Source organism: Protopterus annectens, chromosome 17.part0, assembly GCF_019279795.1.
Source record: "Protopterus annectens isolate FY-2018-M chromosome 17.part0, PAN1.0, whole genome shotgun sequence".
Taxonomy (NCBI): domain Eukaryota; kingdom Metazoa; phylum Chordata; order Ceratodontiformes; family Protopteridae; genus Protopterus; species Protopterus annectens.
The window spans coordinates 404,448,635-404,467,258 of NC_056751.1; positions in this window are offsets into that span (position 1 = coordinate 404,448,635).

Sequence of the window (18,624 nt, forward strand, 5' to 3'; positions counted from 1 at the left end):
AAGAAGAGGGGATCCTGGTGCCGAGTGAATGGAGCTGATGGAGGGAGACCTAGATCTCTTTCTTAAAGGTTGCTCCGTTAAAAGTATCGGAGCCAACTGAGTCTTATCAGCCTCGGCTCCGGCCAGATCCGAGGTAATAGTATGAGGCTTGGAAACATCGGCTCCAGCCGGAGCCGATATTGAAGCAGTTTTGATGCTTCAAGAGGACGGCTCTGAAGCCGGAGCCGACTGTCTGGAAGTCTTAGAAGGCTTCCCTGACAGACTGGGTCAGGGGGCCTTCAGGCTTTAATAAGCCAAGCAAAATCAATTTATTTTTGCGTTCCTGCAGGACTCTATGGCTGAAACCATGGCACACAGCACATGAGTCTTGCAGGTGCAAAGGTCCCAGGCAATACACACAAGAAGTGTGACCATCTGTCAGAGACATTTTCTGACAGCACGAGTCACACTTCTTGAAGCCTGAGACCTTGGAGTCCTTAGACATAGTAAAGGCCTAAGTAATAAAAGGCACTCACACACACACACACACACACACACACACACAGGCCTTTAAGAAAATGTAAAATTCCAGTCACACTAAAGGACTAGGAGAAGGAGGGGAAGGGGCCTAAGGCCTAAAGTTAAAGGGGAATAAAGGGAGGGATTATAGGTAAAAGAGGTGAATCGATTCAAAGAAAAGGATAATTAAAACTAAAGGTTATACTAAGAAAGTAATAGGGGTCTAAAGATTGTGAAAATAGAATAATTTTTCACTAACCTGCCAGAGCCGGTAGAAAAGCACCTCGTCAGCTAAGCAGCAAACGAGATCTGGGTAGTTACCGCATAGCATTGTGGGATATAGGGGAGCCTCGAGCCAGTGGAATTAGCTCTCGAGCTTTAGTATTGGCCGAGTCGCCCATCCAGCAAGAATGAAGGTGAGATAGACAACTTAACATTATTGGTTTCCCTTCTTTTGTGATGTACAAACCGTCTCTGACGACGGCCCCCTGCTTTAACCAATGCCTTTTTTCTACCTGTGTGGTCAATGATTGCATTGTTTGTAGCATGTCCAAATTTAGACTTTCAGAGGGTTCTAAATCTTCTACAAGGTGTAAACAAGCTTCTGCGGCTGCTTGCTTTGCAGCAGCGTCAGCTCTTGCATTTACCTTTTGAAATAACATCCTGCTGTTTTGTGTGAGATGCACATTTGCAGATAGCCAAACACTGAGGTAATTGAATGGAGTTTAAAAGCTCTAATATAAGCTGTGCATGATTTATGGGTTTACCAGCTGATGTAATCATACCACGGTTTTTCCATTGCTGTGCAAACACATGCACCGTGGAAAAAGCATATACTGACTGTCAGTAAAAACATTTGCATGCTTACCTTTAGCTAAAGTACATGCACAAGTGAGGGCAATCAATTCTGCCGCCTGTGTGGACAAATGTCGTGGTAAGGGTTTTGCCTCAATAACCTCTGTGTCAGATACTACAGCATAGCCCACTAGGTTCTGCCCTGCTGGGTTCTTTTTGCATGAGCCATCTACATAATATGTCAGATCAGCATCTGTTAAAGGTATATCTGTGAGGTCTTTCCTAGGTAATGTTGTCTGCTCGATTTCCTGCAGGCAGTGATGTAGAGTACCATCTACAGGGGTAGGGAGCAGAGTTGATGGATTCAGGTTTGTGCACCGTTCAATCATCATGTGAGGCTGGCTCAGCAAAACAGTCATGCAGGAGAGATGTCTAGCTAGGGAAAGGTATGCTACCTTTTCTTGTAACAAAATAATTGCTACTGCATGAGGGACCCTTAGGGTAAGTGGGTGAAACAAAACCACTGAGGCCGAAGCCTGCACTGCCATAGCAGCTGCAACAACCGCTTGAACACAATGGGGTAAGGACTGTGCCACTAGATCTAACTGTGATGAATAATAAGCAATGGGACGTTGCTTATCCCCATGTTGTTGCATCAGGACTGATGTCATATAGCCGTGCTTACAGTCTACAGTTTGAAAAAAGCGCTTGTGATAATTTGGTAATCCCAAGACAAAAGAAGACGCTATTAACTGTTTTAAATTACAAAAAGTTAAATCCACCTCCGATGTCCAAATCACTGGATCCTGTGCTGCCATAGGCTTTTTGTATATGAGGTCAGACAAGGGTGCCTCTTCCAAAGCATAGTTTGGAATCCAACTTCGTCAGAAGTTGGTCGTACCCAAAAAGGACATCATTTCCTTTTTGGTAATGGGTTTTGGAGCCTGCAAAATAGCTATTTTTCTGTCCTCATCCACGGTTCTACCTCCATCAAATATTATATAGCCCAAATATCGGACCTGCTTTTTCCAAAGCTGCAATTTTTCCTTGTTTACCTTGTGTCCCTCAGCAGCTAAAAATCGTAGCAATGCTAGCGTGTCTTCTCAGCAAGCTTGTAAAGTGGGAGCTGCTAATAAGATATCACCAACATAAAGCAGGATTTGACTATTTTTCGGTGTGCTAAATCTTGCTAAGTTACTTGACATCTCTTGTGAGAATATCATGGGGCTCTCACAATAACCCTGTGGTAGTCAAGTGTATGTGTATCTTTTACCCTGATACGTAAATGCAAACCAAAATCTACTGTCCGGATGTATCGGAATTGAGAAAAAGGCATTACTAATATCTACTACAGAAAAATATTTCTGATGGGGTTTTAACACATTTAAGAGTGTGTGTGGATCAGGTACCATAGGTGCCCTAGGTATTACTGCCTCATTTACAGCCTGCAGGTCTTGAACCATGCGCCACTCTCCATTTGCTTTCTTAACTGGGAACAAAGGTGTGTTACATGGTGAATCAGGAGATTCAATTAACACACTGCCTTTGAGGAGTGCAGGTATAATGGGCTTTATCGCTGCCTCTGCATCTTTTCTCAACGGGTACTGATGTTTTTGAGGTCTAAATGTTGATTTTGGAGTAATCAACACTGGTTCTGCCGTGCGAATAAGGCCTACATCTGATTTCCCTGTGGGCCACAGTTTGTCTGGAATACCTTTCAGAGCATTCTCTTCCTCCTTTGACAGGAGTGTTTGTCAAATATTTTTGCAAAAATGCAGGTGTACTGCTGGCTTAGTTTGAGTTACCCAGTTCAATTTTTGTACCTGCACTCCCTGCTCTGAAAGTTCCACCCTGGTCTGTTTTCCAATCTGGTAATCTACCCATTTTGTGTTTCTGTCTTTAGTGAGGCTCACATGTGGTAGGAGGTCAGATTTGTAAAGTGCTGTTATTTGTTTAGGCAGAGAGCAGCTGGCTATGCTATTTCCCATTGTGTCCCAGTATAGGTTACGTAACACTAGCCTTGCTGTGGGATATTTAAACAGCTTATCTCTGTAGTCTTCATCTGGCCCTTGTGTGTCACAAAAATACAAGGTGCAGTGCAGTAATGGCTGCTTCTTAATATCTAATGAGGGAAATTTACTAATGGCCAAATCCATTAATTCCTTGGTTACAGTCCCTGGGCCGGTAGTAATCAGGTCCTGATTGTACCAGTAAAACATCTCACCTCCTGGCTGCACTACACAGGTATCATGCACTTCACAGATGTCAGTCTGTCGTTGCGCTTGCATCCCTTGCATAGTCGGAACCTCAGCTATGCCAAATAACTGCATCAAATCTCTGCCTAAGAGATTTATTGGGCATTTTGCAGACACTACAATTTTACTTCTCTGTGTCAACCCTGTTACAGGATCTGTGATCATAATTTTGTGTGAGAGAGGCTCCCGGTATAGCTGCCCATTTGCAGACTTAACAAATATGTAATCCGAAGACCATGTACACTCCGGTAATTCGGAGGGATGTATCAGGGTCCGTGAAGCCCCAGAATCACACAAAAAGCTAAACTCTCTTCCTTCCACCAAAAGGGTGACTTCTGGCTTGATATCTGCTAAAAAGAGTTCCAAGCACAGAAGTGCCAAGTCCAATACCTCATCACTTTCATTTTCATTGTCATCCCCTCCACCATCCTGTGCTTTCACTATTTTTACTTCTACATTACCATTTATCCTGTTTTGTATTGTAACCCTTCCCTGTGCTTCCTGACTATCATATAGTCAGTTATCACCTTTTTGTTCATCCGTCCTTGTCCTATTATTTCTTTTGCAATCCTTTGCCATGTGACCTTTTTGACCGCATTTAAAACATTCTCCCCTCTTTTTACGTCCCTCAAATTCGTCTGACCGTTGGTCAGACTGCCTACCTTCCCTATTTTTGCCCTTTTTTCCTGGATGTACCACATATACCTCATCCCCGTCTTCTAATGAAAATACCTGCATTTTCTTTTTCTTTTTGCTATTAAAGTGCCTCTCAGCATGCCTTGCATACTCAAGCAGTGGTTGTAATCTGCTTGTACGATGATCTACCATGTGTTTTGTAATAAAATTACTAATAGGAGCACTGCTCCCTTTCAGAAAGGCATTTTTTAACTGTTGTTCAAAGGGGGAGTCTGCTGATTGATTATCAGGGATTTGCATCCCACAATGATTATTACAGCACTCTATGAGCCTAGCAAAATAGCGGTCAACTGACTCGCCTTCTTGCTGGACACACTGATTAATACAGGTCTATTTTACATACAATAAATGTATTAATTCTTAACCCTTTAAGTGCAGAATTGTACACTATACAATTTGTACATTTCTCTAACAAAGACTAATGCTATAAACTCTATGAAGATAGAGGTGATTGGAGACTGCAGACGTACCATGAACGTTTAGACAGCATTCACGTGTAAAAGGTAGAAAACTTGTAATTTTCTAAAATTGTTAATAAAATACAACATTGTCCTTATAAACACAAATGCCAAACATCACAGGAGATACACTACAGTTTAGCTCTTCACCCCTGTAAAGAACCTAATAATCCTGGTAATCCCTAATCTACAGCAACAAACTGTAGTGATACCAGTTCACAATGGGGGAGGGTCCAGATCAGACCAAATATATTTTAGATCCATTATCCTGATCAATATTCTGTGTAAAATGATGGAAAGAGACAAAATGGAGCTTATCCAAAATGGCTCACAGATTTAATTTTGTTATCTGAAAAAGTGAAGAGGCATGAGCAGTACTTGATAAAGGACTGACAGTTCTGTTTCTTATTTTGACCTTATTAAGTCTTTCATTGTTACTCTGCACAAGGGTATAGTTGAAAAATCAAAACCATTAAATGTCAATACATATGTAAATTTCTGAGTAAAAAGTCTAGTAGATGACTGAATTCCTCAGAGCTGCAGTACTCTTTAGGCTATATGGGTTGTGCCCTACCCAAGACACAGCAACCAGCTAACTTCCAAAAGCTCTGGCACCCTTGCACACCTTCACTCTGACTGGACAGCCCTGTGGAGTGAAATCAGCAGTTAAAGTGAAGATTTACAGTATTCAGCCTGAAACACTAAAACATATGATAACAAACACTTTTAATTCCTAACAAATAACTATATTCAAAAGTAGAGGAGTGGAGCATGGGTGCGGCTACTGCTGCAGTCAGGAATTCAAACATCTACTGTTATGGGTAAATGCTTACAAAACTTTATGTTCAGCATTCCCACTGCTACAGTAGCCTTTAGGCCATACGGGTTGATTACTAAAGCCTATACAACCTGGGAGGAGGAAGGATAAGGATCCAGGAACCCCTGAAAATGGCCCTAGCAAAGCTTGCCCTGGTTTTAGAAAAACAATCCACTTTGCAATGCCTTTTACAGGTATGTACAGACAACCATAAAGCTGCCTCTAGAATACTTCTAGAATCTACACCTTTCCAATATGCTACTGAAATAGGCACGGCCCTAATAGAATGAGCCTTTATACTACCTGCAATTAGTTTACCACGATGGGAATAACAAAAGGCAATAGCTGAGGACAACAATCTAGAAATAGTCAGTTTTGATAAAGTTTGTCCTTTCTTTGTCCCAACATAAGAAATAAACAACTGATCGGCTTTTCTAAAAAACTTAAACATAAAAGAAAGTGAAGGATTCATGGGCAGATATGTTAAAATGGGTGCAAGATGTACCTTGATACAGGAATAAGAGAGGCCAGAGGATACTAACTCACACATTCCCTAACAGGGCCCTGGTTATTGGCTAGGCATCAACTAGAAAATATTTTCCACTTGCCAATATAAGATTTCCTAGTAGCATGTTTTCTTGCTTCCTTTAGTACCTGCTGCACTCCATTTGGAAAGAAGTACCAAAAAGGAATGAATTAGAAATGAATCATGCAGGCAGTTAGTTGAAGCTGTTTGAGATTGTGGTGTATCAAACTCCCCCTGCCTTGCATCAATAGGTCCAGTTTGTGAGGAAGGTTGTAGTAATTGGGTCTATATTATATGCTCAAAGAGACTTTTCTTTCAACATATAATCATCGACATCTAAAGAGCAAACACTCTTAAAGTGTGAATGGCAACATCCACAAATTTTTTCCTCGGGAAAAAATTCAGTTGGCTGTTATCAGGAATTGCCCTTTTCCCCAATGTAGAGTGATCTCAGAGTTGGTATATTTAGTTAGGGGGGTGTGGGGGGTGAAGTCCCCCACTTGATTAGGGTTTTGAAGTTTGTGTTTTTGGTGTACAGCCCTGTGAATTTTTTCCAGAGAAAAAAATTTGAGGACGTGGCATTCGCGCTTTAGAGCATTTGCTCTAAAGATGTCGATGATTATATGTTCGAAGAAAAGTCTCTACGAGCATATAATATAGACCCATAGTAATTGCCCTTGAACCAATATTGCCCGGGCCATAAAAGAGTCACCACAATGATCTTTGAGGAGTCTTACTGAATTATCAGAATCACCCTGGATAGCAGTAGAAAGGATGGTGTCAAAGGAAAAAACTTCAAAGACCAATTCACGTAAGGTTCAAGTATGGCACCCTTTATTACTTGCAGCAAGGAGATAAAGCATGCAAATACAGGATTTGTCTAAATTACTAATGAGCAGTATGCTACTTTTATACAATTCTATGAAATGTTACTTTTCTATTGTTGACGTAGTTAGACACAGCTTTCTGTATTACTCTACAGAAAATGTTACTTAGATTTCCTGCTGACATGTTCAGATTTAAAACTCACTATGTGTTACATAGAAAATGTTACTTAGATTTCCTGCTGACATGATTGGATTATTGTTGATTTACAAAAACATTTGAGAAAAACAATCTGGTCTTGGGGCTTATTTTTAGCCCACTACAAACTTTCTATTCTTCAGTTGTGCAGTTCTAATATATATGTGTTACATTTTACCAAGATTCAAGGTACATTTCTAGCTTAGGTACAAGTAATGCTGTTTATACTTTCAAGCAGCCTTTGTTTTCATTATCAATAGCTTCAGCAGCTGTGTACTTTCTCATGGCATAAGCAGAAAATCAATAACTCTTTGTTAAGTCTCATGACACTAGTAGAAAACACTTCTTATTATTTTCATGACATTAGCAGAAATTAAATGCTTCTTGTTAATTTCCATGGCATAAGCAGATCATAGCTGTGCATATTTTCATGACATAAGCAGGATTGGAATGTCTCTAGTAGCTGTGCAGATTCATGCAGTGTGAACAGAATAAATGTATTAACCTTTTTAAACCTCGAATGCACTAAGCATGCATATTACTAATGCATATTTTTCTAACATTTCCCCCCTTTTAATACTTTTATTCTACTTTCAAAATAAGCATAAACAGTTTTTTTCTTCCCCTAACCTCTTCCTACTCAGGATTTGCAGTTAAGAAAGTCATTCAGTTTAAACTTATGAAAGCATTTTCAATTTTTCAACAATTCTTCCAGTTCAGCACCTTGGTATAAGGTTTCTGAAACTGACATGTCTATAAAGTCTTTAATCAGTCTTTTCATGCAGGGGATGCAGCAGCAAACACATACCACCAGTAGAATCATTCCTACACAGATGGCAATCAGAATGTTCATCAGGATACTGCCCCACCCCCCCAAACAATCTCTGGAAAATGTCCGTCAATGGATTTGGTCCTGGTTTGGTCATAGCCGACACTTGCTGAATTACCTCAAGGTGATTGTCTATCTCGTGTTTGTGGTCAAGAATATACGAACAGCACTCCTCCTGGATTAAAGCGCAAGTACCTCCTCTCGTCGCTAGGGTGAAGTCAAGAGCCATGCGGTTTTGGAGCACTACAGTTTTCATGGCAGTCAGCTCATCAGTCACCAATTCTAGAGCGGAAAAGGTTGCATTGTTCATTATTTTGAGAAGTTTAGACAGTTTTCTCAGTTCCCAGATTGATTTCGTTGCTCCATATGCTGGCAATACACCTGCCCACGAGATGATGGTCCATATGCGACAGTCCAAGTCCATATGCGACAGTCCATTTTTCCCTAGGCCCACAGCATGATGGTTTTTCCAGCCCGCATTGATTTGCCCTACTGGATTGACAGGCTTCTTGATTTCTCGTCGAACATTTCGAATTTTCCCCTGAGGCAAAACTGCTGTGTGTCGTATGGCCGGAACCAGGTACCCCAAATAACAACTGCCGGACCAATTCTCAGGTAACCACTTGTATGCTTTCCTACCACATACAAAATAACAGTCGTCTACTTTGGTAGTAACTTTACAATGTCCTGGTTCTGGATGAAACATTTTTTGTCAACTATAATCAGTTGTTTATAAAGATCAGCATTATGTTTTACTTCATCAGTTGTCCTATGCATCATTTCAAAAAATGAATCATAGCTTGTGTTGCAATAGGAACCTGTGTTATCAGTTTTATTGTAGCATCTATAGGGAACAGTCACATTGCAATTGCTTCAACCCACCTGAACTGTATCATTTTTGTAAAAACACACAGTCCCCTTCTGTCGAACAGACAAGTGCAATGCTACTTTATCTTGTGATGTAACATCTGATGTGCCATAGACTAAATTTTCCCAGGTCTTGTTGGCTACTAGGGGGACTGAAGTTAACAACAACCCCCCGTATGCTGTTGGCAAAGCTGTGCAAATCCAGCAATTCCAAACATTGAAGGTCTCAGCATACACATATTTGATTGCCTGGTAAGTGTTGAAGTTTGGGTGCCACTCTACGTGCAACTCTCCACGCTTATTCAGTTCAGTTTGTGTGGCTGGGAAAAGGAATGGCCACAACAAAAAGATTATTGTCACTAGTACAGTTAACAGGATGACTATGCAATACTTCTGAGGAAACGGTTGTTCTGCATTTTTGTTTTCTCCGACTCTGCCGAGTAGTTTTATTTGGATTTTTCTGGATTCTATCATTTTTTGCTTTTGACATGTGATCTTACTCTCTGCCCTAATAGGACCTTCAGCACCGATGGTTTCTTCACTGGGGTTGAGATGGATCAGTCCTATTGATCTGACCCCCCCCTTTGTAGCCAGACTTTGTGCTGAGGGCCCTGATGGAGAGGTAAGATTTTTGTCCAATTCAAAGTTCTTAGCTAGTTTGCGGTGCATCAGGTGGATCCACGAGGCTCGCTCTGCTATCTTGACTGCAGTGGGTGTCGAAAAAAGCACCTGGTATGGACCTTCCCACGTTGGTGATGTCCAGTTTTTCTTCTTTATATTTTTCACCCACACCCAGTCCCCTGAGATCACTGCCACTTCCGATGTTTCGGTTTGTTCTTTATCTGAAACAGAATTTGACTGCAACAGATGTTTAGAATTCAACAAATTTCTCATATATTCAGCTAGTGTACAGTCAGCTTCCTGGTCTGCGGAAATGGGAAGTTTCCACTGGGGTGTATAATAAGCCCTTCCAAACAGTTTTTCGAAAGGAGTCAATCCTTTTGCAGTCGGAACAGTTCTCAAGCTCAACAGTGCCAGGGGCAAACAATATAGCCAATTCTTTCCTGTCTCAGCTATTAATTTTCTTAATTTATTCTTTAATATTCCATTATGCCTCTCAACTAGCCCTGCAGATTGCGGATGGTATGCACAATGATTTTTTAAAGAAATACCAAAATGCTTACTTAACTAATGTATGATTTGGTTTACAAAGTGTGTACCGTTGTCACTGTAGATCCTTTCCAGAATGCCGAATCTAGGGATGATTTCTTTGACAAGTACTTTTGCCACCGTAGCTGCATCTGGATTTTTGTTTTGAAAGGCTTCCACCCATCTGGAAAACATATCTACAATGACAAGACAATACTTCTTATTTTCACATTTGTTCAATTCTATGAAATCCATACAGATAATGTGAAACGGATATGGTGGTGTAGGGAAACTCCCTTGCTTGGACTTTAACGCCCCTTGTGCATGATGTTTGTTACAAATTTGGCACATCAAACAAAATTTTTTAGAGTAGTTTGTAAATACGTATGTTGTGAACACCTGGTTCCCCAGCTGTACCATCCCCCCTGTTGAGACATGGCACTGCCCATGGCTCAACAAAGCTGCATATCTAAACAAATTAGATGGTAGTATCGGTTTCCATTCTTTAGAGATGTACAGCCCCTTTGCGAGAATTGCTCCTCGTTTTACCCATCTTTGTTTTTCAGCTTGCGTAGTGAGTGTCTGCATTGTTTTTAACATTTCTAAGTCTAAAATCTCAGAGGGTTGCAGTTCCTCATTTAAAAGAAATACTTCAGAAGCTGCTTGTTTTGCAGCTGTATCAGCTCTCGCATTACCTTTTGAAATCCTATCTTGTTGCTTGGTGTGAGCTGTGCATTTACAAATAGCTACTTTCTGAGGTAACTGAATAGATTCTAAAAGATCTAAAATAAACTGTGCATGATTGATAGGTTTGCCAGTAGATGTTATCATTCCTCGGTTTTTCTACTGTTGCGCAAAAACATGTACAGTAGAAAAAGCGTACTGGCTATCAGTAAAAATGTTTACACATTTATCCTTTGCTAAGGTACACGCCCATGTCAAGGCAATCAATTCTGCTGCCTGTACAGATAAGTTGTGTGGTAAAGGTTTTGCTTCTATAATCTCAGTATCAGAAACTACTGCATATCCTACTAGGTTCTGTCCTGCAGGACCCCTTTTGCACGAACCATCCACGTAGTATGTCACCTCGGCATCATCCAATGGGACATCCGTGAGAGCTTTTCTAGGTAGTGTCTTTTGCTCAATTACATGCAGGCAGCGGTGTGGTGTGCCATCTGCAGGGGTTGGGAGCAAGGTAGAAGGGTTCAAAGTTGTGCATCGTTCAATTGTCATGTGAGGTTGGCTCAACAATATGGTCATACAGGAAAGATGCCTAGCAGGGGAAAGATATGCTACTTTCTCTTGCAGTAAAATAATCGTGACTGCATGAGGCACTCTCAAAATGAGAGGGTGGAATAAGACTACTGAGGACGAAGCCTGCACTGCCATTGCAGCTGCAACTACTGCTTGTACACAGTGAGGTAAGGACCGTGCCACTGGGTCTAGTTGTGATGAACAGTAAGCAATGGGGCGTTGCTTGTCCCCATGCTATTGTGTTAACACTGATGTCATATAACCTTGCTTACAATCTACAGTTTGGAAAAAATATTTATGGTAGTTTGGTAATCCCAGAACTAATGAGGACGCTATTAACTGTTTCAGTTTGCAGAAAGCAGATTCTGCCTCTGGTGTCCATTGTAACAAATCCTGTGCTGCCATAGGCTTCTTATATATCAGGTCAGTCAGAGGTGAAGATTCCAAGGCATAGTTTGGAATCCAGCTCCGGCAAAAATGAGTTGTACCCAGGAAGGACATCATTTCCTTCTTGGTAGTGGGTTTTGGTGCTTGCAAAATTGCTACTTTTCTGTCCTCATCTAATGTTCTATCTTCTTTGGATATTACATATCCTAGGTATTTGACTTGTTTTTTCCAAAGCTGCATTTATTTTTGTTTACCTTATGTCCTTCAGCGGCTAGAAATCGTAATAGTGCTATGGTATCTTCTCTACAATCTTGCTGGGTGGGGGCCGCCAGCAAGATGTCATCAACATAAAGTAAAATCTGACTGCCTCTTGGTGGGGTAAATCCCGCCAAGTTGCTTGCCATTTCTTGTGAGAATATTGTTGGACTTTCACAATATCCCTGCGGTAGTCACGTATATGTATACCTTTTCCCCTGAAATGTGAATGCAAACCAATATGGCTGTCAGGGTGTATCTGTATCGAAAAGAACGCATTGCTAATGTCTACCACAGAAAAATACTTCTGTTGAGGTTTTAAATCATTCAACAGGGTGTGTGGGTCTGGCACTGTAGGTGCCCTTGGTATTACTGCGTCATTTACAGCTTGTAAATCTTGGACCATACGCCATTCTCCATTTGCTTTTTTAACAGGAAATAAGGGTGTGTTACATGGTGAATCGGTTGATTCTACTAGTATCCCTCCTTTAAGTAAGGCTGCTATAATAGGTTTTATCCCTGCCTCTGCATCTTTTCTTAAGGGATACTGTCTTTTCTGCGGTCTAAATGCTGACTTTGGTGTGATAGTTACTGGTCCTGCTGTACGAATAAGTCCTACATCTGACTTTCCTGTTGACCAGAGAGTCTCTGGTATATTTTGTAAGGCATTCTCTTCCTCCTTTAATAGGAGTGCTAATCAGCTGTCCTTGCTAGACTGCGAGTGTACAGCTGGGTGGGTCTGAGTTATCCAATTCAACTTCTGTATTTGTATTCGCTGTTCTGACAGTTCTAATTCTGTCTGTTTCTCCCATCTCATGACTTTTTCTCCTAGGTCTGCCCATTCTATGTTTTTGTTCTTGGTTAAGCTAACATGTGGTAATCGATTAGATTTATAAAGTGTAAAGAATTCCTGGGGCAATGAACAGCTGGCTACACTGTTCCCTTCTGTGTCCCAGTACAGATTACGTAATATCAATCTGTTTGCATGATTTTTAAACAATTCTTGCTCATATTCCTTGTCAGTTCCTGGTGTGTTACAATAATACAGGGTACAGTGCAACAGGTGTTGTTTATCAATGTCAAGGGAGGGGAACTTGCTGATGGCTACATTCATTAACTCTTTGGTCACAGTCCCTGGACCAGTCGTAACCAAGTCCTGGCTGTACCAATAAAACATTTCACCCTCCGATTGTACTGCAAAAGTATCAATTTGTCGCTGTGCTTCCATACCCTGCATGGTTGGGACTACTGCTATACCAAATAGCTGCATAAGGTCTCTGCCCAAGAGGTTTACTGGGCATTTTGCAGAAACAACAATTTTGCTTTTCTGAGTCAATCCTGAAACAGGATCAGTTATTGTAATGTTACGGGAGAGGGGCTCCCAATACAGCTGTCCATTAGCTGCTTTTACCAGTATGTAGTCAGGTGACTCTGTGTTTTCTGGCAGTTTGGAGGGATGTATCAGGGTTCGTGATGCCCCTGAGTCACACAAGAATTTGATTTCCCTCCCTTCTACCAAGAGTGTAACTTCTGGTTTTGTGTCTGCTAAATAGAGCTCCAGGCTCAATAAAGCTAGGTCTAATATTTCATTTTCTTCATTGTCACTAACTTCTTGCACTTCCTCTATCTCTTCTGTCACATCCTCTACTCCCTCTATCACATTCTCATTTGTCCTTTCTCTGCTATCCCCTTCTAGTGATTCCTGACTACCATATAGTCAGTCCTCACCCTCCTTGTCTTCCATGATTGCCTTCTTATTTTTCCTGCAATCCTTTGCCAAGTGTCCCTTTTTACCGCATTTGAAACATTCACCCCTTTTCTTTCACCCTTCAAAGTCCTCTGATCGCTGATCAGATTGTTTGTTTCCCTGTGCATTTTTCTTGCCCTTTTTCCCGGACTGTACTACCTAAACTTCTGCTCCATCTTCTACAGAAAATACTTGAGTTTTCTTTTTCTTTTTGCTATTAAAATGCCTTTTGGCATGCCTAGCATATTCAAGTAATGACTGTAACCTGCTTGTACGATGGTCTACCATGTGTTTTGTAATAAAACTGCTTATGGGTGCAATACTGCCTTTTAAGAATGCATTCTTTAACTGCTGTTCATATGGGGAATCTTGTGTTTGATCTTCAGGAACCTGCATTCCACAGTGGTTAATAAAACATTCTAATAATCTGGCATAATACCAGTCAATAGTTTCACCTTCTTGTTGGATTCATTGATTAATGCAAGTCCAATCTGCCCTAGGCTTTCATTTTTCAGAGATGTGGTCTGTAAGACCTTTTACTCTGTTGTCTAGTTCTGCACTGCTATGTGGGAGGGGTCTGTGTGCAGCGTCACGGGGATTCCAGTTGCCACTAATCATGTGCCAATCTGGCCCCACAATTTGTCTAACTACTTTTTCTACCTCTTCTCCGTTTAAGTTATAACTCAGCCTCATTCCTTGTAAATCTTCTGAGAATTTTCTAAAATTAACTTTTGGATGGGGAATTCCCTCAGTGGCTTTCCGGATATCTTCCGGAGTCCAGGGTCTATACACTAAAATAGTTCGGTCCTGATTATCTTGTCCTGCCTGAGGATTAGGTACTTCTATAAGTGGACATATTTCTTCTTCACTCATAGATCATGAATTCTTATAACTCAATGCCTTCATTTGAGTTACCTGCCCGTGTTCGAGACCTGGTCCCGATGGGATCTCTAACAAATGGTTTTATTTTTACAATGTCTCTATTTTCAGTGACAACAGGATATCATGGGGGTGGACTAACCTGTTCACTTGTTTCATATTCTAGTAAGGGAGGTGGAGGGGCCAATGCTATTACTAAGTTATTGTCCTCCTTATCTAAAAACATTGTTTTTGAATTGTTGTTCTTTTGTTCCCTATGGTTTACTTCCTCAATCCACCTGTGTGCCTGAGGAATTCCTAATTTGCGTTGCTTTTTTACCCAACCTTTGGAATTGGTTTTAAGCTGTTTGACAAGTTTGATAAGCGAGGATTTTTCTAATTTTCTGTCAAATTCATATTTATTAACCCATTTTGAATAATATTCAATACTGTCGGCACGCTGCGACTGCATGTATTTTGCGTCTTCTTTCAACGGCGGATTTTGGGGTCTTTTTTGCAATTATTACCCGTTTTGTTCTACCCTTTTTGATCATTACGTAACTTCTCTGATTTTTAACATGGTACCATGGATTTTGTTATAGTCTCTTCAGAATGACTGCCTACCTATTCTGTTTCTCCTGATCTATGACAAGACAGTAATCTTTTCTGTCCCTGACTTGTAAAATACAGTCTTGACAAAACAATACAAATCTAGTTCCTGATCTAAAACAGAAAACAGAAAAAAGTAGATTCACCTTACCTGAGCCCACATGATTGATCACCAATTCGGAGACCCGTCCTTCAGTCGCAGATCAGAAAGTGGCTGGTCTCTTTTGTACGACAATTCAGTCGGAGGGCTTTTCATATAAGAAGAACTGATTTGGTTTCTTCCTCGTACGGTTTCAACCACCTGGCCCTTCTGATCCGAGGTGAAGAGAGGGTTCTGGTCTGAAGGACCAATCTGTCAAAGGAAAAAACTTCAAAGACCAATTCACGTAAGGTTCAAGTATGGCACCCTTTATTACTTGCAGCAAGGAGACAAAGCATGCAAATACAGGATTTGTCTAAATTACTAATGAGCAGTATGCTACTTTTATACAATTCTGTGAAATGTTACTTTTCTATTGTTGACGTAGTCAGACACAGCTTTCTGTATTACTCTACAAAAAATGTTACTTAGATTTCCTGCTGACATTTTCAGATTTAAAACTCACTATGTGTTACATAGAAAATGTTACTTAGATTTCCTGCTGACATGACTGGATTATTGTTAATTTACAAAAACATTTGAGAAAAACAACCTGGCCTTGGGGTTTATTTTTAGCCCACTACAAAATTGTTATTCTTCAGTTGTGCAGTTCTAATATATATGTGTTACATTTTACCTAGATTCAAGGTACATTTCTAGCTTAGGTACAAGTAATGCTGACTACGGTTTATACTTTCAAGCAGCCTTTGTTTTCATTATCAATAGCTTCAGCATCTGTGTACTTTCTCATTGCATAAGCAGAAAATCAATAATTGTCTCATGACACTAGTAGAAAAACTTATTATTATTTTCATGACATTAGCAGAAATTAAATGCTTGTTAATTTCCATGGCATAAGCAGATCATAGCTGCACATATTTTCATGACATAAGCAGGATTGGAATGTCTCTAGTAGCTCTGCAGATTCATGGAGTGTGAACAGAATAAATGTATTAACTCTTAAACCTCAAATGCACTTAGCATGAATATTACTAATACATATTTTTCTAACAGATGGAAAGGCATAAAGGAGCATTTCTGACCAGGGGAAAGAAAATGCATCTGTTTTCCAGGCTTGTTTGCAGAGAGTCCAGGAGAATAATTAATTCAGTCTTTTTTGAAAGGATCCTAACTGATCTACCTGAGGTGTTTTCCACAACTGGATAATTTCCTAGAAGATCCCAATGTTCAATTTCCATTCATTAGAGTGTGTCCTGGTCCTGCTCAGCTTGTCTAACACTATGTTTTCCTCTGACAGAGTGTAAGATGCTTGGAGTTTTAAGGAGTGCTAAACAACTGACGAGTCATCATAGGGTGTGACCTAGTGCCCCCTTGCTTTTTTATGTACTACATCACTGTGGTATTTTCGGTAATAACCTGAAGTGATCTAGGGGACCATATATGATGAAGAGATTTTAAGGCATGAATCACAGTCCCCTTCTGTTTGACACTACACCTTCATCCTTATAGAAAGTGCTCTCCAAATAAAATCAGAGATGTCTGTAATTACAGATTGGCTTGGGGTAGAGGAGAAGGGGCTGGATTTGCTTCTATTTGTAGCTTCCACCAGTGCAGTTCCTTTTTAACAAAGCCCAGTACTGAAATATGAAATTTTAGAGAATGAAAATGTTGGGTCCAAGTGTTTTTTAGAAACCACTAAATCTTTCCCATGTACAACCTGGCAAAAGGAAGCATGAGAATCATAGAAGTCATGAATCTTAGGATCCTGAGATACTCTCTAGCTGAATTGTGAGAATGATTAGAGAAACTCTGGAAAGTTTCCCAATAAAATCCACCTTTTCTTGTCTCAAAAAAAGCTCTCTGTTAAGGTGTCCATGAGATGTAAGAGGCAGCCTAGAAAGACACTCCTCTGTGATGGGGTTGAGGAGGATTTCTGAGCATGTATCTGTAACTGCAGAATGGTCAGAAGAGAAAAAAAACACTGCAGTGACTCTTGACATGTGAGAAAAGACACTGCAAGGATGACTAAATCATCTAAATAAGGAAATATGTGAATACCATTCAGTCTGAAGTGAGCTATGACTGGAGCTAGACACTTTGTAAACACGTGTTGAGCTGTAGATAACCTGAAGGGTAATGTAGAAAACTGATAATGTGACCCAGATACAGAAAATCGGAGAAATTTCCTAAAGCATTTGGCTATGGGAATGCAATGGTATGCATCTTTTAGATCTAATGTTAGTAAGAAACTTCCCTGGCAATGAGAGATAGCACATTCTGAATGGTCAACATCGTGAATTTTGGAACTTTTACATACAGATTTAACTCATTACAGCTAAGTGACACCTCCAGGTGCTTTTCTACTTACATCCTACTGACGCCTTTGGGAGTTAAATAGCTTGTTCATATTTGCAATACTAATTCCAAAACCATGCTACATACAAAGTATTGAAAGTTTTCATCTTAAGGCTTATACAATAGCAAACAACTGTATTGATATTTGACCTCTGTCTATTGCATATGAAGATATATTTGTTGTTGTTCATAAAATGTTTATTTATATTGTCATAATTTTCATGTTTTTCTAAATATCTCAACAACCAAGTAGCAAGGACACAACTGCTTAGCCTCATATGAAAGCTTGCAGCTAGAGGAACAAAATGCTGATGATACTATGTGTGCAACATGAGTGGTTAATGAGATATTGTAAGCTGTTTACAAAATATTACAAACATAATAGTTACTGTTTATATTGTGACTTATAAAATTCTGTTTAACACCTAGAACCTAATGAATAATAGCAAAATAAAATGGTTTGTTCTGATTTGTGTGAAATTTACCATTTTTTAAAAACCTCTATGATTCCAGAAATATGAAAATTTGTTTGAAATGTGAGGATATCATTTTATTCTAAAGATTAGGCCCTGCCAATTGGAAATTACAGTACTAACTTACGGAGCTCCATTGGAGGGAACGAATTAAAGAATGAAAGCTCTAGAACTGGACCCTAAGAAGATTCTTTCTTTGGTACCCGAAACATTCTGGAATAGATGTCTTTGATACTTTGATTTAATGGCACTGTTTCTATGACTGCTAGGGTGAGTAAGTGCTGAAGAACCTGAGGAAAAATTTCTGTTTGGTTTGGAGAGTGGGGAGAAACTCTCCTGAGTGGAGGAATTTGTATCCAATGACAACAGTATCCCCCCTGAACAACTACCAGAAACCAACAGCCTGAAATCTGTTGCTGAAGGGGAATGAACAGCACCATTTTGTGGGACATATTTTGAGGGATGGGACAGGAGAGGTGGGGATAGGGAAAGAATACTGGTGTAGTCATTCTGAAGTATTAGACTATCCTTTTTTTCTAAAAAGTTTCCTCTTTCTTGTTTCTGCTTTCCTGGCATTTCTTTTTGGTTCCCTATTTGGCTTGAGAAGGTAGAGATTCTTTTGTTTCTTAGATGGAAAACTGGATTTGGAAGATTTGGAAGAGAGGGGCCTGAA